We start from the raw sequence: 24,271 nt of genomic DNA, 5'->3' as shown, positions 1-24,271 counted from the left end.
GCTTCCCACAAGTCAAGCTGGATCTCTGCCTAACTCGGGAGCGACGTGATGTCAAAGTTCAAGTTAGAGGAGTGGGGGAAATGCAGGAACGTTCGCTGCTGCATCTTACTGCGGGTAACCTGAACGAGATCCGACGTTGGGGTGAGGAGAGAAAAATAAGCAAAGGCAAGGCTGAGGAAGGTTAGAGAAAGGAACGGAGAGGTGCAGAGCTGGGGAAAAAAAGTAAATCAAAGTAAAGTAAGGCAATGAAACGCTCGGAATGGGAGAGAAAAGGAAAAGTAAGGTAAGATAAAGATTTGTGGGATGAAGAGTTTGAGAAATGTATAAGGAAAAGAGTAAATGAGAGTAAGACAAGGCTGGGATTAGGGTGGAAGAGTGACAAATGACTGAGAAGAGGTTGAGTAAGGTTAGAAAAAGGGATGGAGAAGTGCAGAGTTAGAAAATGCAAAAAAAAAAAAAAAAAAAAAAAAGTAGACGAAAGTAAGGTAAGGCTGGGAAGAGGCTGAGATAAGGATGAAAAAGATAAGAAATGACACAGAAAAGATTGGGTGAGAAAAAAAAAAAACAGGCAAAGGCAAGGCTGAATAGGGTTTTTGGGATAAGAGTTGGGTAATGTAAAGAAAAGAGTAGATAAGAGGAAGACAAGACTGGGATGAGGCTGAAAATAAGTAACAAATGACAGAAAAGATTGGGTGAGGAAAAAAAATAAAAGGTTTGGCTGAATAAAGTTAGGGGAAAGTTGAGAGTGGATAAAGAGTTGAAAAATGTAAAGAAAAAAGTATATAATAGTAAGATAAAGCTGCGGAACTCTTACATAAGGCTGAAAATTGGAAAAGATTGGGAGAGGAAGGAAAAAGTAAGTTAAAGTAAGGTTGAGGAAAGGTTTGGAGAAGCAGAGTTGGAAAATGTAGAGAAAAGAGTAAATAAAAGTAAGATAAGACTGGGGAAAGTTGGGGTAAAGATGAAAATAGTAAAAAAAATGAGAGGGAAAAGATTGGGAGAGGAAAAAAAAGCAGGATAAGATAGCAAAATGTTGCAAAGAAAAGGGAAAGACAGATCAAGCAAGGAAGGTAGTTAAAAATACACATACATAAGAGGCTGGGCAAGGAAAGGTTAGGAAAGTTAATTTATGGCAAGAGAAATAAAAAAAATGCAAGAAAAAAAAAATAAGGGAAAACAAGGAACGCTAATATAAAACCAAAAAATAGAATATAAAATGCAGTGTAAGGTTACTCAGGAACTACACAAGGAAGAACAAGACGAGACAGGGCACGAGAACACTCAAGAAAAACAAGAAAATGGTAGAAAACAGAGTAAAAATTATGCTATCTGAGAATAAAAACGCTGAAAAATTAAGTATGTGTAGACTGTAACCTGAAGCGATGATGAAAGGAAGAGATTACTTTTTGTTTTTTGTTTTCTTTTGTAGAATTGCGAGAAAATAGAAAAAAAAAGAATGTGACCGTTGACTATTTGTGGTGTGAATCCTGTTACAACATGTTAAAGCAAAAATAGAAACGTGGAGGTAAAACAGGTGAATTATATTTATCAAAGGAAGTTTATATGTTTGTTCATACACACACACACACACACACACACACACACACACACACACACACACACACACGTATACAGAATGCATGTGTCAGGAAAGATGAGTTAATAAAAGTGCCACAATGAGATGCATGAGTGTAATGGTGAGGCGAAGTGTGAAGGTCACCCATGATAAAAAAAAGCGTGAAAATTGCAGCTGTTGTCATATGTGTGAAATAACGAGATGGCACGTGTTAGTTTCTTCTCTTCCACTCCCTCTCTCTCGCACTCACTGTTGCCTTCCTTCTCTTACTCCTGCACTATCGCTTTACATGTTCACCTTCCCTAACTCACCTTCACCTTCCCTTACACACATTCCTCTTCCCTCTACTTTCACTGCCACATAATTTTCAAGCACATTTTCATTCCCTCACTCACGTCCTACTCCTTCACATTATGGTCTGTTCTCACTCCCTTACCATTCCTTTACACACTTTCTTCCCTCTCAAAATTCTTCTTATTTTGCTAATCATTTCCTGACGCACTTTTTTCCTTCTCAAAATTCTCCTTCCTTTACTAATCATTCCCTTACTCTTTAATTCTTTCCTCTCAAATTTCTCCTTTCACTCACGCATCATTCTCTCACACACGTTCTCCTTCCTTCACTCCCTCCCATCGTTCCCTCACACACTTTCTTCCCTCACTCCAGCACTATTCCTACAACTCCAGACAGGCGCGGCAGTGTGAAGGGAGGGCACAGTCAGCAGCGCCTCAAGTTTGCCGTTAACAAGGTGATGTCAGTGTTAAAACATGTGCTTTGGTAGTTTGCATGAAAGCAGTTAAGCAATTTGAAGCAATTTGCGATGTGATTATTGCTATTCTGTCATAACATCACGGGGAAAAGTCATCGTATGCTATATTTTTCTTTATATAAGTTAGAACAAGTATTACAGAGCACGTGTGTTTGACATATTATATTTTCTCTTTTCTTTACTTTAATTTCCTGCGAGAGATAGAGTTTACCGTGTGCTACAACTCAAAAACGTGTTGCAAGTTACGTCAGACGGTTTATCTATAATGCAGTTTAAAATTATGGTATTTATTAATAATTGGCCTTTATCACGCAATTCAGGCAGGAGGAAGGACATCACCACACTACTACACCACGACCTCCCCAGCCAGCCAACCAGCCAGCCAGCCTTCCTGCCGGTGTGTGTCGCGCCACATGACTCACGCGCCTTCTGGGACTGCCTCGTGTGTCGTAGCGGTGAGATGTTAATATTCATAGTTTTCTTTAATTTCAAGTAGCGCGGCACATTAGGCTTTTATCTTAATTGGTTCAGGTGTTTAATCTATTTCGTTTTTTATTAGCTTGTTCTTAGCGGCATCTCTCACGTGTAGGACGCAGTGTCGTGTGCAGGAACTGTGGGAAAATTTACTACTGGTGCTGCTACTGTTGCTGCTGCTGCTACTACTACTACTACTACTACTACTACTACTACTACTACTACTACTACTAGTTCTACAACTGACTACTACTGACTACTATCGTTTTTCTAATACGACTACATACTATTGCTGAAAAAAAATATATTAACACAGCTTTCTTTTTTTTGCATCATCATGTAATCAGAGTCAGGATATGAAGGAAAAAAAATTGAAGATACAATTAATTTCACAGATAACTAAGATTTTTAAACCTTCGCATCATCGCCCGAGGAAACGAGGAATCGAAATAAAAACAAATGACTAACAAATGACTTATATAATTCTAGTCTCACTTGTTTTGTTTCCCTACACCAGACGACGGAAACTCTCTAAACCTCTTCAGTACCATGACACGTTTTCTATTCATTCTGCTTACTATTTGCTGATTTTATACAGCTTCAGAAACTTATATGGAGGATTGAAATAGTGAAGACTGTGGCCATTAATCTTCTGACCTCCATAGACCCTTCCTAATGTTAATGAAATCGTCTAATCACATCCAAACTCAAGGTATAAAAGCGTCACAGTATTGAAGGGATTAAGAAGGTTCAAGACAGGACGCCAAGCTTATCCTTAACCCTCAAGATGGTATGGACAATAGTCTTTAAGCTTAACTCATTCAGTACTGAGACGCATATTTAGTAATTTACCTTGACTTTCTGGGTATGATTAGACGAATTTATTTACATTATGAAGCGTCTATGGAGGTCAAAAGATTAATGGGCAGAGTCTTTACTATTCAACTCCCCACATATGTTTCTAAAGCTGTATAAAATCGCCAAATAGTAACCAGAATGAATATGAAAATGACTCTTGCCTGATACTGAAGAGATTAACCCCTTCAAGACCAGGACACTTCTCCATATTCATTCTGCTTACCATTTGGTGGTTTTATACAGCTTCAGAAACATATGTGAGGGATTAGAATAGGAAAGACTCTGCCTATTTATCTTTTGACCTCCATAGACGTTTCGTAATGTAAATAAAATCGTCAAAATCACATCCAAAAATCAAGGTAAAAATGCGTCTCATTATTGAAGCGGTTAATAAGAAGAAAAAAAGTGGATGTTAAGAGTGTCATTCTGAAAGGCTTTAGTGACAGAAAATACGTCACTGAGCTGTTTAAGCCACTTAGTACCAGGACATGTTTTCATATTCATTCTGCTTACCATTTGGTGGTTTTATACTGCTTCAGAAACTTACGAAGGGGATTAGAATGATGAAGACTCTGGCCATTAATGTTCTGACTTCCATAGACACTTCATGATGTAAAGAAAATCGTCTAATCGCTCCCAAAACTCAATGTAAAAATGCGTCCCAGTAGTGAAGGGATTAAACTTATCAATAAAAAAAAAAAAAAGAAAAAGATGAGTAACATTCAGAAAGGCTTTACCAAACAAGAGATGGGGTTGTTTAAGCATCTTAGAGCCAACAGTTCTATTCATGCACGTTCATATTGTCTACGGTCGCTAAACACTAAATGTCTCAAAAAGTTATCAGCATTCAAAGAGGTGAGTGATGCTGTGAATGAAGGAAAAATACAGGAAACATAGCAAGGGATAGATAGTGTAGGACAGTTAGTGAAGGAGAGAGACACGAGGGGTGCAGCTCAATGGTGAGGGATGTGAAGGGGACAACAGAGAGGGGAGAGATGAGAGAGGGATGTAAAGGGAAGATTAAGACAGAAACATCACAAGAGAGAGAGGAATGAGAGGGAGGCAGTACAAGGGATGAAAAATAAGATGAGAGGGATGTACAAGAGAGGAGAATGAGGGAGACAGCATAAGGGTAAGGGGATATGGGGTAGATAACGAAAGCGAAGGAGATTGAGAGAAGAACGCAAAAGATGAGGGCTAATGAGGGAGACGGGTAAGAAGAAGGGTGATGACGAGGAATTTTGAGGGGAGGCAGAAGAAGGGTGATGGGGAAATGGTGACTGAAGGGAAGGGTGAGGGGAGGTAGGACAAGTTAAAGAAGCTCCAGGCGTGCTATCATTCGCTTTAATTTCCGGCGAGTCATGTCTTTGATAATAAATAGCACGCTTCTAATTAAATGCACGTAACACGAGGAAAAATTAATCATTCATAATAACTCCCGCTGGGCTTCCTGGAGCTGATCCTCGTGTCTTCCTCAGCCGCCGAGACACAAATCCTTCTGAACGAGAGAGAATATCACCAAAAATAGCTCAAAATAGGCAAGAAATAAGCAAATCCACCTACATAATATCAACCTGTCATTAATTTCTTCAGTAAACAGGACGCATTTCCATATTCATTCTGGTTACTGTTTGGCTACAAAGACTCACGTGGATTAACTTACGTGGAGATGAAAATAGTGAAGACTGTGGCCGTTAATCATCTGACCTCCATAGACCCTTCCTAATGTCAATAAAATCGTCTTATCATACCCAAAACTCAAAATAAAAGTGAGTCCCAGTACTGACCAGGTTACATACCCTTCCTATCACCAATCCTTCTTAGAAACACCATCTCTTTAGGGCAAAATTCCCTTAACCCTTTCATTACCAGCACACTTTTTCTAATTCACTCTAGTTACTATTTGGTGAGTTTATGCAGCTTCAGAAACTTACGTGGGGATTAGAATAGTGAAGACTGTGGCCACTAATATTCTGACCTCCATAAACCCTTCTCTAATGTCAATAAAATGGTCTTATCATACACAAGTCTCAAGGTAAAAATGTATCCTAGTTTTGAAGGGTTAGATCTACACAATATATCGTCTATTGTCGAATCATGCACAAAAAAATAAGGTAAAAATGCGACCCAGTACAAAAGAGATTAAAGATTCCAAATTGAAAAAAAAAAAAAAGGGGGAAACAAACTGTCCTATGTATATCGAACTAACTACACCCAAAAATATTAGCGTAAAAAAAAAAACACAAAATGGCAGATTGAAAATACAAAAGAAAAATAAACTCCCATTTTTCTCCATTTTTCAGCAGTTTTACATTTCATCACACTCCTGAGCTTAAATCACTGAGCCACCGACAGCTCTATATAATCTCACATTCCTTACCTTTTTTATTACAACCACAAATATAAGACAGACTAAAAACAACACGCGATAGTAAAGAAAAATTAAACAAAATATGCCTCTCCTTCGCTTATTTTCCCGTAGTTATGTGTCTTGAGCTTCAGTCGGTGTGGCTCTGAATTTTTTGACAGGGAGAGAGGACGGAGGAAAGCAGGGAAAGGAGAAACGTAAAGAGAGAGCAGTGTTTGAGGTCTGGAGAGAGAAAAGTAAGGCGCAGGCAAGGTGCACGAAGAAAATTTAGGTATGGAGGAGAAACAAGGGAAAGGGGAAGAGGAAAACGAGACACGTAAAGGGAAGAGAGACAAGAGAGGTGAAGGGTTTGGCAGGAGGGGAAAAGGTGTTAGTGGCAGAGAAAGGTGGGGAGGGAAAGGAATGAGGAGGCAGAGAATAAAGGAGATGCACAGGGAGAAGGAAATTAAAAGAAATAGAGTAGAGGGAGATAGAATGAAGGGGGGAAGAGATGGACAGGAAGAATATAAAGGTATACAGAGAGGGAAAGAAAATTTAAGAAAAAGGGCAAAAGAAAGTGATGAAGAGAAACTAAAAGAACAGAGGAAGAGAGAGAAGTAAAGTAAAGAAAAATGTAAGGAAGAAAATAGAATAAGAAAGAAGGGAGAAGAAAGACTTAAAGAATGTCAATGTACGAGGAAGGGAAACAGGGAGAGAAAGAAGGTAAAAATAAATAAAAGAACATAAAAATAAGAAAAAGAGAAAAAAAAAAACAAGATGAAAAGGGAGATGTAAGGAGAAATGGAAGAAAAAAAAAAAAAAAAACACACGTATGGAGGAAATATAGAAAGGAGTAAAATCGATTATGGCAAGGGAAAATATGACTAAGGAAAGGAAAGAGAAAAAAAACAAGAGAATAAAGATAAAAAAGGAGATATAAGGAGAAATGAAAGAAAAAATAAAAACACGAGGAAATAAAAGAAAAAAAAAAACAAGCATGGCAAAGGAAAATAGAACTATGGAACGGAAAGAAGAGAAGAAAAATAAGAAGAAAAACAAAAACAAAAAGGGAGTTGTAAGGAGAAGAAAAAGAAGAAAAAAAAAGAGAAAGAAGCACGTAACAAGGAAATAAAAGGAGGAATAAAAGCGAATATCACAAGAGAAAATAAAACTGTGGAAAGGAAAGAGGAAAAGAGAAGAAAGATAAAAAAAAATGTAAATGAGAAATGAATGAAGAAAAAAAAAAATTAGAAACACGTAAGGGTGAGGAGGAAACACAACAGGAAAAAGGAAGAAAGGGATGGGAAGTGAGAGAAGGGAAAACAGATGGAAGGAAAAGGACGAATTAAAATAGAAGAAAAAATATGTAAGCAGCGAGAAAAAAAAGAAATAAGAAACAAGTATGGAGGAGGAAGAAAGGAAAGAAGTGAAGAGAAGTGAAGGAAGTGAAGGCAAATGGAGGGAAAGGAAGGAGTACAAGAGAAGAAAGACAAAAATGGATATGTAAGGAGAAGAGAAAGAAAAAAAGGGAGGAAAGAGACACATATGGAGGAGGAAAGAAGGAAAGAAGGGAGGAAGAGCAGAGGAGAGAGCGAAGTGAAGGCAGATGGAGGGAAAGGAAGAAGTACAAGAGAAGAAAGACAAAAATAGGGTATGTAAGGAAAAGAGAAGGAGGAAAGAGACACGTATAGAGGAGGGAAGAAGGAAGGAAGGAAGGGAGGAAGTGCAAGAGGAGTGAAGGAAATGAAGGCAGATGGAGGGAAAGGAAGGAGCATAATTGCCTCGTGTATTCTAGTATATACATTTTTTTTTTCTTTTCCCTCCGGTACAGACCAGCTATGCACAATATCCGCAACTGAGGCTAAAAAAAAAGAAAGAAAAAAAAAGAAAAGGAAAAGAAAAGGAAAAAAAAAGTGCAGTTCCGCGCCCGATACGTTGTGTACATTTCTGATTTCCGGAAGTATACTATAAAAAAAAAAAAGAAAAACGGAAATAAAAACAGGGGAAAAATTGTGGAAACTTGAACAGGTTTTACTGAGAAATTTTGTGCCTGTACTGTGTGTGTGTGTGTGTGTGTGTGTGTGTGTGTGTGTGAGAGAGAGAGAGAGAGAGAGAGAGAGAGAGAGAGAGAGAGAGAGAGAGAGAGAGAGAGAGAGAGAGAGAGAGAGAGAGAGATTTACTCATGCACAAAATAACGTAGATAAAACGGATCACGTGACTAATCACATACACACACACACACACACACACACACACACACACACACACACACACACACACACACACACACACACACACACACACACACATAAAACTTCCCTATCATTACGAGTGATGTGTTGATAAATCATTACAAAAAAATGAACAAAAGAGAGAAAAGTAAGCAAGGGAGGGGAGAAGAGAGGGGAGGAGAGAGGGGAGAAGGGCGTGAGAGCGAGAAAGTGAGCGAGGGGATAGGGCGAGGGGGCGATGGAAAAGGGGCGAGGGAGAGCTGGTTGAAAGGGAGAAGATAGGGAAAGTGTTCGTGGACTAACCAGAAAAAAAAAATAAAAGGAAGGAAAGAGAGAAATTAAAGCAAGTAGTGGTGGTGTGGGGGGTGATATAAAGGGGAGTTAAGGGAGAAAGGAAGGAAAGGGAAAGGGAGAGGTAACACTAACAGAGAGAGAGGAAAATTAAAATCAGTGGTGGGGGAGGATACAAGGAGAGTTAAGGGAAAGGTAGGAAAGGGAAAGGTAGGAAAGGGGAAACGTAACAGTAACAGCCCATACCCCTAACAGTCCAACCCCTTACCCCTTTGATAACTCACAGCAAAAGAGGGGAAAATGGTGGAGGATGATACAAGGAGAGAAGGAAGGAAGGTAAGGGAAGGTAAGGGGAGACGTAACAGTAACAGCTCAAACCCCTAACAGTCCAACCCCTTACCCCTTTGATAACTCACAGCAAAAGAGGGGAAAAACTAGCCAGGTAAGTAAACCAGTGTGAGGGAATATCGCACGGAATAAAATAAAGGAAGGGTTTAAAATTTTACCCTTTTGTTTGTAGCTACATTTTTAAAACTGCCTCCGTGTTTGTCGGGGGTGGAAAAAAGTGTGCAGTGCGTGTCAGCAGCGTGTGGCGAGTCTTTATTCCCGGGCTTTATTTCTGAGTGTGGTGAGCCCCTCCAGATCTCTCTCTCTCTCTCTCTCTCTCTCTCTCTCTCTCTCTCTCTCTCCCTGTCTAAGTGTTTCTGTCTCACTGTCCCTCTCACTATCTCTGCCTCACTGTCTCTCTCTCTCTCTCTCTCTCTGGACATGATTCAAGAGCTCCAGGTAAAGTATATCCCTTCAATAGTAAGAGACATTTTTACCTTGAGATTTGTGTACTATTAGACCATTTTATTTACATTAGGTACGGTCCATGGAGGTCAGAAGTTTAGTGGCCGGAGTCTTCACTATTTTAATCCCCCACGTAAGTTTCTGAAGCTGTATAAAATCACCAAATAGTAAGCAGAATGAGTATGGACACGCGTCATGGTGCTGAAGGGGTTAACATGATCCTTTATGACGTGAGAGTGCTGATAAACGTGTGATGACTGCGCACCTTAACAGTGAAATAGAGAAGAAAAAAGTATAAGCTATTTTGGTTACAAATTTACGGGTATTTGTCACGCTATTCGTATCAAACAAATTATTCTTAACCATCTTCAATAGGCGGTGGGAAAAAAGGAAATATTGCGTCTAGTAAGGATTAATATGTGTTCTCTAGTTATTCGTATTTGTGGGCCACCGTGGTACAGTGGAACCATGCGTGCTTTGGTGTCTGAGGGTCTCCAAGCGCACGGGTTCGAATCCTGTCCACGGTCCGAGTGTAGGTTGGGTTTCCTCACTCGGGGCAACGGTTTGAGATACGAGGTACCTCAAAAACTATCCCCTTTAGCCCATAAATTCTTGTAAATAGCCCACATGGTATAAAAAAAAAGGATAAAGAGGAAAAGGAGTAGGAAAATAAGAGAAGCTGTTACGGTTTGAGTGTAAGAAGAGTTTCCAGTCAGGGTAATGAGTGGTAGCTATATAAATCATCATATTCTTAAACATTACATTTCGTCGTCTAACTTAAAGGATGAAGAAGAAAAATGGAGCAAGAAAATAAGAGAAGTCACAGTTCGAGTGTATGAAGGACTTTTAGTTAGGGTAATGGCTGGTAGCTATATAAACCATCATACTGTCAAACATTTCGTCGTATTATCTAAAGGAGTGAGAAGATTTATATATTATTAACTAAAGAAACACTCTTGAAAACCCCGCTAATCATCTCTATGGCTTTGAAAAATAGTCGTGGTGAGAGGAAAAGCGTTTTTTAAGGTGTTTTTATGTTTCAAGTGGCAGAGCGACAAAATTTATATATTATTAACTAGAGTATCGCTCATAAAAAAAACTCGGAAAATAGTCGTGGTGAGAAAATAAAGCATTTCTAAGGTGTTCTTGTGATTCTAGAGGCAGAGTGAGAAGATTTCTATAATATTAACTAGAAAAATGCTCATAAAACCCCGCTTATCATCTCTGCGGCCTTGGAAAATAGTCATGGTGAGAGAATAAAGCGTTTTCAAGGTGTTTTAAGGTTCTAGAGGCAGAATGACAAGATTTATATAACATCAACTGGAAAAACACTAACGAAAACGCCGCGAATCCTTTGTGGCCCTGGAAAATAGTTGTGGTGAGAGAGCAAACCGCTTCTAAAACACGGACCAAAGAGGGAAGGGAACAACGCCTCTTTGTTCTTCTCCGTATCCTTGGCAGGCGTACAGTGACTTTAAAGGGGGCACTGAATCCTTAAAGTAGACTCCTGTGACCCAGTTAAGCAGAGGTATTATTCATGTATTAGCTATTAAGGCTGAATATTAAGTATGGCGGCGCTGTAATAAGGTAAGCACGCCATGAGAGGGAAGGTAAGGACTTAACTAAGCTCATAATTAAAACAAATAGGCGGGGGAATGAAAGCAGCCTCACGCCATCCCAGGAGAGCGTAAGCGCCATACATTGCCTATGTCTTGCCTGTGTATCCTTTTAACCTTCACAAAACGAGATCAGGAACTTCAATTTTAGCCTTGTTTACCTCCCACGTCTATCTTCCTCCGCTCCTCCCTGTCCCTCGCTCTCCCCCCCTCCATCTTCCTTTCCCTCCTGCAGCCAGACAAGTTCATCTTTCAGAAACTTGTTTAATCTCATTTTTCTCTCTCTCTCTCTCTCTCTCTCTCTCTCTCGTGTAATCAAGCAATACAAAAAGGCAGAGTTACTGGTCGGTTCGTTGTGTACTAAAGGTTTCTGATGTACTGTCCCGGCCTGGCGACGAGGGGACGAACACACACTCCCTCATAAAACAAAACAAGAACAGATGGAGCGCGAATCGAGGTGAAAATTGGAAAACGGATGGCGGCTGAAATATGTGTGCACGAGGATGAATGCCAGCGAGAGAGACGCGGAGGTGAGGAACGAGCAGGACCAGTGAGACGAGACAAGAAGGGATACAGCAACAGACACAAGAATGATGCGAGGATAAAGTAAAACACGACAAACTGCGATGAGGTGAAGACGCACGAAGCCAAGAAAGCCAGCGAAGGGTGAGGGGCGCGAGGAAATAAGCCTGGTGCCTCAGCAGAAGGAGGTGGCGGCGGGGTGAACTCAAAGCTTCATTCAGCATTTGACAACCAAGCGTTTCCTTCGCCACAAGCAGCTTGGCGCGGTTCTCACTGTGTTTGCGTGGCACACTCTATAGTTTGCTGCTCATCTCGCGTTTATTGCAAGGATTAACGCACGACAAGACGATGTGGAGGCAGAGAGTCACCGCCCATACACTGCAACAAGAGGTAGAGGCGGGTAGGTTACCAGGAGGGAGTCACCGTACACATATACTAATGGTGGAAGGGAGACAGGACCATGCGAGGAGTAAGTGAATATGCAAATTTATTGAAATACCACGGCAGGTTAAAGCAGGAGCGAGCGTGGGCTTGGCCTGAGGGGGCTTAACGCAGTCATTGTGCGCGACAGCCTGAATCAGCTACGCTCGCACGCTGAAACGGATTAAAAGCAAAATAGAAAAAAAAGAAAAGGGTGTTAAAAAAAAAGAGAATCATACAACAATACACAACGAAGACAAAATTTAGGGAGGGATAATAACCGTTCTCGCAGACGCCCCGAGCTTTCCTTCCTTTCCTTCTCTCTCCCTCATAATATAATTTAAGAGAAGGTGCGTGCGTCTGGGCTACAACATTAGCGGAAGCTCTTTCGTGCCTCAAGGCAGTGTGAGGCTGGGGGGTAGAGAGAGAGAGAGAGAGAGAGAGAGAGAGAGAGAGAGAGAGAGAGAGAGAGAGAGAGAGAGAGAGAGAGAGAGAGAGAGAGAGAGAGAGAGAGAGAGAGAGAGAGAGAGAGAGAGAGAGAGAGAGCAGAGAAAACTAGGAAAAGGAGAAGGAGGAGGAGGAGAAGTTAGAGAAGGAGGAGGAGGAAAATGAGAAAAAAGAGGAGGTGGAGGAGGAGGAAGAAGAGAAGGAAGAGCAAGACGGTGCAATACTCACAATGTCTGGCAGCAAGTACTGGTGAAATCTGTATCTAAGACCTCGACTCACTTTGAAAGGTGCTTCGTTTGCATTACAAGGCTGGGAGAGAGGCGGCACGGGGCCCTGGACAGCACTGGGCGGTGGTGGTGGCGGTGGCAGAGGCAGCACACGTCAAGGTGGGTGAAGCAGAGCGAGACGAGGCGTATGGCGGGAAAGTAAGATGCAAAGCGGACACGAAATAAGGGATGGAGTAAGATTGAGGTGGAGAGAGGCACGGAATGAAAGGATAAGACAGAATGCTGGACGCCGGGCTGAGGGAGGCGAGGAAACGTGAGAATATTGTGGGCACGAGCAGGAGGAATGAGAGAGAGAGAGAGAGAGAGAGAGAGAGAGAGAGAGAGAGAGAGAGAGAGAGAGAGAGAGAGAGAGAGAGAGAGAGAGAGAGAGAGAGAAAGAAAAAAAATTATATACATCGTAGTGGTAAATTGAGGCTGGACACACACACACACACACACACACACACACACACACACACACACACACACACACACACACACACACACACCACTAGTAGTAAGTAATGCCTAACATACAACATATCATTGGCTCCTTAGTTATTCCGAATGTTTTGATCGATGCTTCAGTTTCCAAACACAAACTATGCATTGAAATAAAGCTAGAGAAGGAAACAAAGAGCTCCAGTCAACCAAGAAGCACCACAGCACCACTACACCTCATCACAGCCACCACACCACACCACACCAACCTCACACTGTTTTATGAAGCCTCGCCAGTGACCACATTTGATTTGACGGGGCTGCGTGAAAGGTAAGAACACTGTGGCAGGTAAAGAGAAGGTCGTGCATGATAATATCTCCATTAACACAACATTCACATGAAAGAAATCGCCGCCTTTGATCACGACCCACAGTCAACACACGCTGCTCTCCCTCGCCCGCCTTTCTTTCCCCGTCTCAGCTGAAATAAATAACAAGCAGGAACCGACACAAGCCCTTACATCGAGCTTCCGGGAAGGAAACACGTGATGATTTGGTATAATCGCCTTGCATTACCTTACAAATATCAGTCAGAGATACACTAAGAAAAATAAGAAACGACTCTCATTACTACTAACTGAAAATTGGACAGTCGCAGATCTAGACACAAAGATTAACTGAAAGACTGATTGACTGACTTCCTGTGCCGCACTAAGAGGGTCACAGTAACAGTAAACCGAGATATGAAAACAAAAAGTAAAAGATCAAAATGTAAGAACAAATCACCAATAGAAGATAGGAAATAAAAAGGAAGGGAGCGAAAAACAGGGAGACAAGACAGCGGCATACAGCAACGGTAAATTGGCTCATGAGAAGGACAAGTAAAAATCAAAAGAATAAAATCATGGATGAAAACAGGAAATAAAAGAGTGAAGGGCAGGGAGGCAAGAAATGCAGAGGAAGAGGGAACAAGAAAGCGAAGGAGCCGAGGAAGTAATGAAGCAAACTAGTAAAGCAAAGGACAAAGACAGAGAGAGAGAGAGAGAGAGAGAGAGAGAGAGAGAGAGAGAGAGAGAGAGAGAGAGAGAGAGAGAGAGAGAGAGAGAGAGAGAGAGAGAGAGGAGGAAGGAGGAAAAAGGTGAAGTGATTGCCTTCCTCATCTTACTCCTTATGAGAGAGAGAGAGAGAGAGAGAGAGAGAGAGAGAGAGAGAGAGAGAGAGAGAGAGAGAGAGAGAGAGAGAGAGAGAGAGAATGGCTGGGAGATGGAATAACAGAATGGGGGAAATGAAAGAAAATCGTAACTACTACCACCACCACCACCACCACCACCACCACTACTACTACTACTACTACTACTACTACTACTACTACTACTACTACTACTACTACTACTACTACTACTACCAACATCACTACCACTACTACTACTACTACTACTACTACTACTACTACTACTACTACTACTACTCCTACTACTAATGTTATTACTACTACTACTGATACTACAACAATTACTACCAATAGTACTACTGTTATTGCTACTACCACAACTACTACTACTACCACCACTACTACTACTACTACTACTACCACCACTACCACTACTACTCCACCTCCTACTACTACAACAACAACAACAACAACAACAACAACAACAACAACAACAACTACTACTACTAAAAACTCATTGTCACACAGATGAAAATGGTTTAAAAGAATTTCCTCCCTTAACCTGAAATATTATTAGACACTCCCCTATCGCCGCCCCTCGCCCGCCGCTTCATGCCACAGGGCTACAAAAAAAAGTTTAGATTAGAGATTTGCCATCGAAAAAGCCATTAATGAAGGATTTAAGCCTATTATTGACTTTTTATCTTTCCTCTCCCACGCGGAATGGCACGACTGGATGGCACCCCCTGCTTTATCATTAGTAGCTATTATTATTATTATTATTATTATTGTTGTTGTTGTTATTATTATTATTGGTGGTGGTGGTGGTGGTGGTGGTGGTAGTAGTAGTAATAGTAGTAGAAAGAGTATTATTATTATTATTATTATCATCATTAGTAGTAGTAGTAGTAGTAGTAGTAGTAGTAGTAGTAGTAGTAGAAGTAGCAGTAGTAGTGGTAACAATAGAAGTTGTTATTGCTATAGTAGTGGTGGTTTCTGTTGTTCTTGTATCATAATTACTACTATTACTATACTACTACTACTACTACTTCTACAACTAAGAAACCAATAACATCCTTCATTCATGTCATTGTTGCTCCCTTTACACACCTCATTACAAACACAAACCACCAATCAACACCACAAGCTTCCCTCAGTGATGGAAGTACGCCGAGAGCTCCTTCTTTCCTTCCTTTCTTCCTTTCTTCCATCCTTCCTTCCTTCATTCCCTCAAACTACACACGAGTCTCCTCAACTTCCCCGCCAGACGAAGAGCAGCAAAGAACGTCTCAGAATTCCAAGCACCACCGCACTGCCACGCCGACGACTGCGCTCCAAGTTTGGTGTCTGAGTCTGCCTGTGCATCAAGCGAGACTTAGCGAGCGCTGACAACAGACCAGGGGGAGGCAAGCAGACACACCGCGAGGCACAACTTCCTTCCCTTCCTGCCCTGCCCTTCTCTGCCTTCCCTGCACTCCACGCCTTTCAGCCACTCAGGAAATTAGACATGATGTATCGGGAAACACCACCAGATCCTCGCCAGCCAGTCAGCCAGCCAGTCAGTCAGTCAGCCAGTCATACAGTCAGTCAACTAGAACGCGGTAACGCCAACAGTCTGTCAGCAAATGGGTGCGCTCAAACGTCAGTCGTCTTGTTATTACGCCAGTGAGTTGTCGAATTGATTAGTTAGTGAGAGAGGCATTCAGTTGGACGGTCAATATTGTCTCACACTCGAACACATGCATGGACGTGTGTAGTACATCTGGTAGAGCACAAGTGATGGAAAGGTAATACTAGACTAGACAGAGAGAGATATTCAGAGGAGCAGACGTCAATATTTTAAGAGGGAGGTTTTAAGATATTTATCCCAGACTTTTTGGATAACTCTATTGTTCTTTAATCCCTTCAATACCATGACGCTTTTCGCTATTCATTCTCCTTGCATTTAGTGATTTTGTACAGTTTCAGAAACTCATGAGGGATTGAATTATTAGTGAAGACTGTGACCATTAATTTTCTAACCTCCATGGACACTTCCTAATGTCAAGAAAATGGTCTAATCGTACACAAATCTCAAGGTAACAATTTGTCCCAGAATTGAAGGAGTTAAGGGAACTGGCAATCTAGTAGGCTTTTTTTTTTTCGTTGCCCTTGGCCGGTTTCCCTACCTGCATAAAAATAACGTGTAATATATTGAGTAAAAATGGAATATAAGAGCGATGTTTCTCGTTCCGTGTTGTCTGTCACATAACCAAGTTTGTATTATATAGCCATCTGATCTCGACAACTACCAATATACCTAGAGAACAAGCTATTTAGGTTTTACAAGTGTTTTTATCATTCCACCAAAAAAAAAAAAAAAAATGAAAACTCTGCACTGTTAGTAAGAAGAGTTCCCATGGGAGTTTGACCAGTCATCATTGTAACCCTTGAAAATAATCCTTATGAGACAAATTTGGCCGGTATTCTGAAATGCTTTGCTTTCTCACCATCACTGCTTTCAAGAGGGTCCGGTTGAAGATTCTCGTGTTTTTTAAGAGTATTTTTTATGGTTCTGGTGGTAGATTAGGAAGATTTCTAGTTTATAAAAGGAGAAACTATCTTGAAAGACAGGCTAGTTGTCTCTGTGGCCTTGGAAAATTAACGTAGTGAGAAGGGAATGCGTTTCTGAATATGAGCGAAAAGCACATTTAACCTCTTGAGTACCATGACATGTTTCCATATTCATTCTGCTTACTATTTCGTAATTTTATACAGTTTCATAAACATACGTGGGGATTTCAATAGTGAAGACTGTGGCCATTAATCTTTTGACCTCCATAGACCATTCCTAATGTCAATAAAATGGTCTAATCGTGCACAAAAATCAAGGCAAAATTATGTCCCAGTATTGAAGGGGCTAAGAATACAGTTTTTTTTTTAGTTACAACCAACAGTACTAACACATATATCCATGAATGCCAACCCATCTCCAGAAACATAAGACAGAGGCGCGTCTCCTTCCGCCGCTTGGCCGCCACACGCTTTGGTAAGGCAACAGGTCTATTGGTTCGTAAGTTATGCAGTCATCACGTTAATCAGCCAGCCAGCCAGTCAGCCAATCAGGACGCCACAATGCAGCTGTCATCAACCACTAATTACAATTAACTTAATCATCTGTACCCGAACTCCACACCTCGTCTCGTCTCGTCTTGTCTCGCCTTGTCTTGTCTCGTCTCGCCTCGCCTCGCCTTGCGTTGCCTATTGCCGCCATCTTGACAGCTTCCCAAGGCCTTTCCCAAATACAAGACGTTCTGCCTATTCACTGTTAACTAATTCTGTCCTTCTAATAAATATTCTAAGTAAACTCTGCCTTCACCGCGGTTTTCTACATCTGCTTTTCACCAAAATACCAAAATTACACCTTTACTTCATCGTTCTCCTGCCTTCATCTCAAACACTTAAACTACATCCTATTTTCTTCCTCTTCCGATCTCCAAGCACGTCAACCCCTTTACCTTCATCGAAACCTAAAGCCGTCAATACACACACACACACACACACACACACACACACACACACACACACACACACACACACACACAGAGGCTCCCCATGACACTCCTCTCTTCTCCCAGCCTTCCTCGCCAGGCCGCCCCTCACATTCCGGCGCTCAGCAAAGCCCCCGAGGCCCCGCAAGGCTGTGTGTCTTCATCTTTCTTGCTGCCACGCCGCCTCTCTCTTTATATTCTCTTGGTGAAGTTAATTGCTCCAGTTGCAGGTCAGCTCCAGGAGACTTTTAGCACCACCAAAGCACACAACACTGCAACAGGGAGAGCAGGAACACACACACACACACACACACACACACACACACACACACACACACACACACACACACACACACACACACACACACACACACAGCATTTGCAAACAAAGATATCACACTTAATAAAACGTATTCACTGTAATGTGTATACGCGCGCGCGCGTGTGTGTGTGTGTGTGTGTGTGTGTGTCATAGGGGTGTCACGCGAATGGGTGGGTCTGGCAGGGTGGCGGGAGGGCGATGGCCTCTTGACTGTCTGAATACTATCCACAGTTTGCAACAAACGTTCAATTTCCGGAGCACTCTGAGCGAGGAGGAGGAGGAGGAGGAGGAGGAGGAGGAGGAGGAGGAGGAGGAGGCGGCACCACGAGTCTAATCCCTTAATTCTACGTCTTTTCTTCGCCATAATTCGTCATTCTCTTTCTTGCACCTTCGTCTGTAAAATTTCTTTCATCAACGTTCACCAAAAGAAATCTTAGCTAATTCTCTAGTTTTTATCCATCCTTTTCTTTATTTTCTTTTCTCCGTGCCCTGTCATTTTCTGTGATCGCAATTAGAACAATACCACCACATTCATTATATCATTTGAGCAAAAAAACAACAAAAAGTTCAAGGCCATTGCTTCTATGTTAAACTAATGCATGATTAGAAAAATATAAGATAAGACAGTGGAGAGCATATTAATTAAAGTACAATGCTTACGTGTGTGTGTGTGTGTGTGTGTGTGTGTGTGTGTGTGTGTGTGTGTGTGTGTGTGTGTGTGTGTGTAAGAGAAGGAGAAAGAAAAATGTTTAAAAGGAGTCATCATCTCAAATGGACTCATCTTTTTCCTGAGTTCATCTTCTCTTCCATCTTTCCTCTTCACTCACTATCTTCACCTCCCCCTCCACACTCCCCTCATACCCTCCATCACCATCTTCGTCACCTGTAATGGCATCATCGTCCCTTGCCCTGCCCACGTCACCATCAAGACCGTACAGCATTTCCTCACTGTCTTACTCACTGATGTTGCTTCCTCTCATCCCATTCTTCAACACTGCTCCCGCTTGACTCTCTCTCTCTCTCTCTCTCTCTCTCTCTCTCTCTCTCTCATCATTACAAAATACTCATCTCTTTCTAACTTCCTACAGTCGCCTTTCTCTATCACTACACGATTAGATATTTTTTTCTAGCATACAGATTAAAAAGACTGAAATATGCTTCTAAGTTTAATAAAGACTTATAAACACTTGTAACTTTCATTCATGTTATAAAGAACATTTATTTTATCATAAAAAAATGTTCTAATCACATCGTTCAAGGCCGACAGTAAATCTTTATGTTTTCAGAAGTCAGGGCCGCCGTGGTACAGTGGAACCACGGGCGCTGTGGGGTCCTAGTGGTCTCCAAGCGCACGGGTTCGAATCCTGTCCACGGTCGGAGTGTAGCTTGGGCTTCTTCACTCGGGATAACGGTTCCCTAGCGAGTGGGCTTTCAGATAGGAGGTACCCCAAAAAAGTACCTCCTTTAGCTCATAAATTCCGGTGAAAAGCTTACATGGTAAAGATAATAATAAAACAAAACATGTAATGCAAAGTTGGAATTAACTTTATCTCGTTTATTCTGTTCGTGCTTTGTGTTGAAATGTTTGTATGCTTAATATTCGGAGTTGTATCACTTGGTCTGTTTGCTGTGTGTGTGTATGTGTGTGTGTGTGTAGGTCTTCTCATCCTGCCTGGCTCGTTTATGCGCGTCTTGTCTTGTCTTGTCTTGTCTGGCTGCTGCAAGTCTGTCCCGACCTTGGCCCGGCGGCACGTGCCTTGCCCTCCACCTCCCGCCACACTCACGGGACGCATCGCACTGTCAATTTATCTCAAAGGTCAAATAACACAAGTTTTCCTACAGAGATAAGGGACGCCGCGGCCCATTCACTCTCTCTTTTCCAGTCAATCTCTTCACTTCCTCAACCTAAATACGAAACGTGTCATTTCGGGCAGATGGTCCTTTGCTACACACACACACACACGCACACGCACACACACACACACACATAAAAGACAAATAAACAAAATGACTTGTAATGCTTATGAGATGGGATAAAATTAATGTCAGTGCTTCAATGAGGGAGCGGAGAGGTGGAGCAGGGACCTAATGCTGTCAACATCAAACGGAGACGCTCCCCGCTACTGGCAGAGTGCAGGTGGGGAGAGGAGAGGCGGGATCCGTACCCGCCACGCTGCTCTCCTCAGTGATGTCGGGTCTTGATGAACAGAAAAGGAGACGCTCTGTAAACACGTTCTAATTGCTCCGTCTGTTCAATTTCGGATCAAACTAATCACCAAGATAGAGCTTTGTGGGGATGGAATTAAGATATTCATTACACTGCTCACGTGACTTGTCCAATATAATGAATAGCTCCAGCGTGTCACAGAGAACATATTAAACCTATGACGCGTTTCCATATTCATTCTGCTTACTATTTGGTGATTTCATGCAGCTTCAGAAACTTATGTGAGGATTAGAATATTGAAGAATGTGGCCATTAATCTTCTGACCTCTTTAGACTCTTCCTAATTTCGGTAAAATGGTCTAATCGTACACAAATTTCAAGGTAAAAATGTGTTCCAGTACTGAAGGGGTTAAAGGAACGTGGAACTATAAGAGGGTCAGGTAAATATGAGCCATTCTTCATAAGGCTGCTGCTGTTGTTTTGATACCTTTTACGTCCCTCATTAACTATTCATTCTCTTAGTCTTTCAGTGTGGAAACCTTTCTTTCATCTGTTCCCCCACGGAAATCTGGGACTTGATTCACATTTATCTTTTCTTTCCTTCTATTATTTCTCAGTGTTTATTCGTCTAGTTTTACGTAACAGCCAAGACTCTTTCCACGATCATTTACTAGACGAGTCTTATCTACATCTCTCTTGTTAAAACTTTTCGGATAGTTCCAAAACTTAATCAGCTGGCGCCGCAGGTTCTAATGAATGTTATTTATGATGGCTGAACATGTTGCTGGAAAGAATAAAATGTCTTTGACTAGTTTCTACTTACTTTTCTTTCTGCTGAGTAAAACAGTACATATCCATACCATCATGAGCCCAACACTTCCCCGTGAAAAAAAATAATAAATGAAACTTGAATAAACAGAAGAATTGACAAATGAAATAATCTTAACTACAATTCTCCTCTTCATGCCTTTGTTAACAGAGCCTCTAATACTCCGTTGGGTCGCTTCCTAGCAGTAATGCACCGGTTTCTAGGCCGGAGATCAGAGTTAATTAAGACATAATTTGTTTACGGTGTACCTCCGGGAGACTGGACTCACTTTGTGCAATATATCATGTAGCGCTGCGCTGAAAATGTCACACAGTTCATCGGGTACACGCCGCGCTCCTCTGGATACCAAATGTGAACCTAATTAACAAAATGCTGGCGACCAAAATTAATTCGATATTTTTTTCGGGCACAGTAATTTGGTTATCTTGTTATTGAAGAGTATGAAAAGTAGCAGTACTCACCACACCGCGTGCCACGTGCCGCCCTGTCGCCGTCACCACATCGCCAGGGGTGGTGTGAGCGGCGCCAGGCGAGGGAGATGAGGGCCTGACCGCCCACCCTGCATGGAGAACAGTTTTGTAGGTAAGGAGGGAGTAGATGGTGAGGCAATGTCCCCTCACCACACCACACAACACACACACACACACCAGGCAGATGTATTGAATTATGGGGTCTGTCTGTATATATATCGTGTGATATATGAGTCTGTCATCAGTTTTAAGGACAGTTGAATTCCTCGTCAAGCAGAGATGGCGAGGCGTGGCTTATCTTTCACGCAGTTACACACACACGAACACTTAAGAACCAAAAGTATTGAACATAAATAAATAAATGAGTAAATAAATAAGTAAATGAATGAATATATAAATAAAAAAAAACAAAGTATGTTTTTGATTAACAAGTGTTGTTTACATCCTGGCAGTTTCGTGTTAGCATGCGTCATTAAATGCTAAAGATTCTTCCTCAATGACAAAAAAAGGTCAAAGAGTGCCATTGGAGATTCCGTAGAGGTTAACTAGCGGTGTTTTCCTGTATGGATGGAATGTGAAACACCAACGGAACTCCTCAGCTGCACGGGAAGCATGTACGTGTGTAACAATTACTGCATTCACACGAGGCCTTCCAGTGGTTGGTGCGCGTTACGTTGCCTCGCGTGTTTCACATTCAGGTGGCTTTGTAATTCTATTTATCACTAGTAATGAGGCCATGAGTAGTGTATCACCCGTGGGAATATCAAAAGCGCGCCATCCCTCTCGACAATGTGAATAAAAAGTCTTGGCAGGCGCCTCGTCTCCTTTCTCTCGCCCTTAAAAGCAAAGCGCCCGTCCTCCACAAAGCACCAAAGTTCGTCTGCAGATAAGGATTCCAGTTCATATCCATGGAACCATTTATAACTTCTGGTGACTAGTTGAGAGCAGACAGCCTCCCGAGGGGCAGGAGTCCACCAGACCACCGCCACCGCCACCGCCACTACCACCGCCGCCACCACAGCCTGGGTCAGACTCACAAACATCTACGCAACTTGCTTTCCTTCCACTTCAACATCACGTCTGGGAAAAAAAGCCAAACCACAAAAGGCCTCAGCGACAAGTTAGAAATTCTGATTCTTCTCCGCCACTTCTCTTTATGTTGTGAAGATATCATGAAGTGAAGACGCTACGAGTATGAACGAAGTGAAGCGTGTATAGATGAAGGAACATTAGGAAAAGTGTCACATCACATAAACTGTTTCCTTTTCAAACAAACTGCGAAAAATAATGAAGATAACAAGACGTGTGCGCGCGCGCGTGTGTGTGTGTGTGTGTGTGTGTGCGTTTGTTGAAAGTTCGATGATAAACGTTAACAAGAAGAAAATAACACACACACACACACACACACACACACACACACACACACACACACACACACACACACACAAAGGCAGTGAATGAATGCACGGTAATAAATCAGTGAGACGGAAGGGGGATGGGGGACAGAAGGGGGTTGGGGATGTGTGTGGGTGGGACGTAAGGCAGCTACAAATTAACAAAGCTCCAGATGGTAAGGCGGGACGCAAAACCCGGCAATAAAGGAGCCTTGTGTCGCCCTGGCCTGCACGGGAATGCTTCGCCGCGCCACCAGAAAGGAAAGTGATAAAAGAACCGGAAAGCAATAAAAAAGGGAAATAAAAAATAGTCAGATTTTATAGTCAATTTTCATAGTGAAATTTGCCTGACGTCTACACACTCACAGGCTCGCGAATGTGTGTGTGTGTGTGTGTGTGTGTGTGTGTGTGTGTGTGTGTGTGTGTGTGTGTGTGTGTGTGTGTGAGAGAGAGAGAGAGAGAGAGAGAGAGAGAGAGAGAGAGAGAGAGAGAGAGAGAGAGAGAGAGAGAGAGAGAGAGAGAGAGAGAGAGAGAGAGTGTGTGTGTGTGTGTGTGTGTGTGTGTGTGTGTGTGTGTGTGTGTGTGTGTGTGTGTGTGTGTGAGCTCAGAGTTCATTATTTCCGAGAGAGAGAGAGAGAGAGAGAGAGAGAGAGAGAGAGAGAGAGAGAGAGAGAGAGAGAGAGAGAGAGAGAGAGAGAGAGAGAGAGAGAGAGAGAGAGAGAGAGAGAGAGAGAGAGAGAGAGTGTGAGAGTGTGTGAGAGAGAGAGAGAGAGAGAGAGAGAGAGCGCTGGAGGGTAGACATTCATGAAAAATTTTGTGTTTGCAAGAAAGGGTATAAAGTTAAGCGATATAAACTTTTATCGGCAGGTAAAGAAAAATTGCAGTGTCATCACGGGGGAAGAAAATCGATACCCTTAAGATATTTATTAGAGGCGCAGCTTACCTCCGGAGATCCGAGGTCTTGGGGAGGAGGAGGAGGAGGAGGAGGAGGAGGAGGAAGGAAGCGCGTCTATCTATTGCAAACGTTAACCTTCTTTATTATTTCAATTTTTCTGTGTCCCATCATCTTTATTTTTTCTTTCTCCTTATTGTCTTTTATCTTTATTCTCTTCTTTATGATTTTTGTCTATTATTTTCTTTCTTTGGTAGTGTTTTCTTCGCTTCACTACTGTGACACCTTGAGATTTTTGTACGATTAGGCCATTTTATTGACATTAGGAAGGGTCTACTATGGATGGCAGAAAATTAGCGGTCTATGTAATATGATGAAAAAAAAAAAAAAAAACCGCTCACTTGGACAATGCATAGAGAAAAAAAGGATGTAGGGAATGAAGAATA

The 24,271-nt window shown here is 41.9% G+C and overlaps 1 long non-coding RNA gene across 1 annotated transcript in view; it reads right to left on the bottom strand.

The window, feature by feature from the left end:
- LOC123505215 overlaps positions 1 to 24,271 on the bottom strand; it is a 557,956-nt gene that overhangs the window by 145,627 nt on the left and 388,058 nt on the right. The window contains exon 3 of the long non-coding RNA XR_006675095.1: positions 21,531 to 21,628. This is a non-coding gene — a long non-coding RNA (uncharacterized LOC123505215). The remainder of the gene's footprint in view (positions 1 to 21,530; positions 21,629 to 24,271) is intronic.

Source organism: Portunus trituberculatus, chromosome 17, assembly GCF_017591435.1.
Source record: "Portunus trituberculatus isolate SZX2019 chromosome 17, ASM1759143v1, whole genome shotgun sequence".
NCBI classification, from domain to species: Eukaryota; Metazoa; Arthropoda; class Malacostraca; order Decapoda; family Portunidae; genus Portunus; species Portunus trituberculatus.
This window is presented reverse-complemented; position numbering and strand designations above follow the sequence as displayed.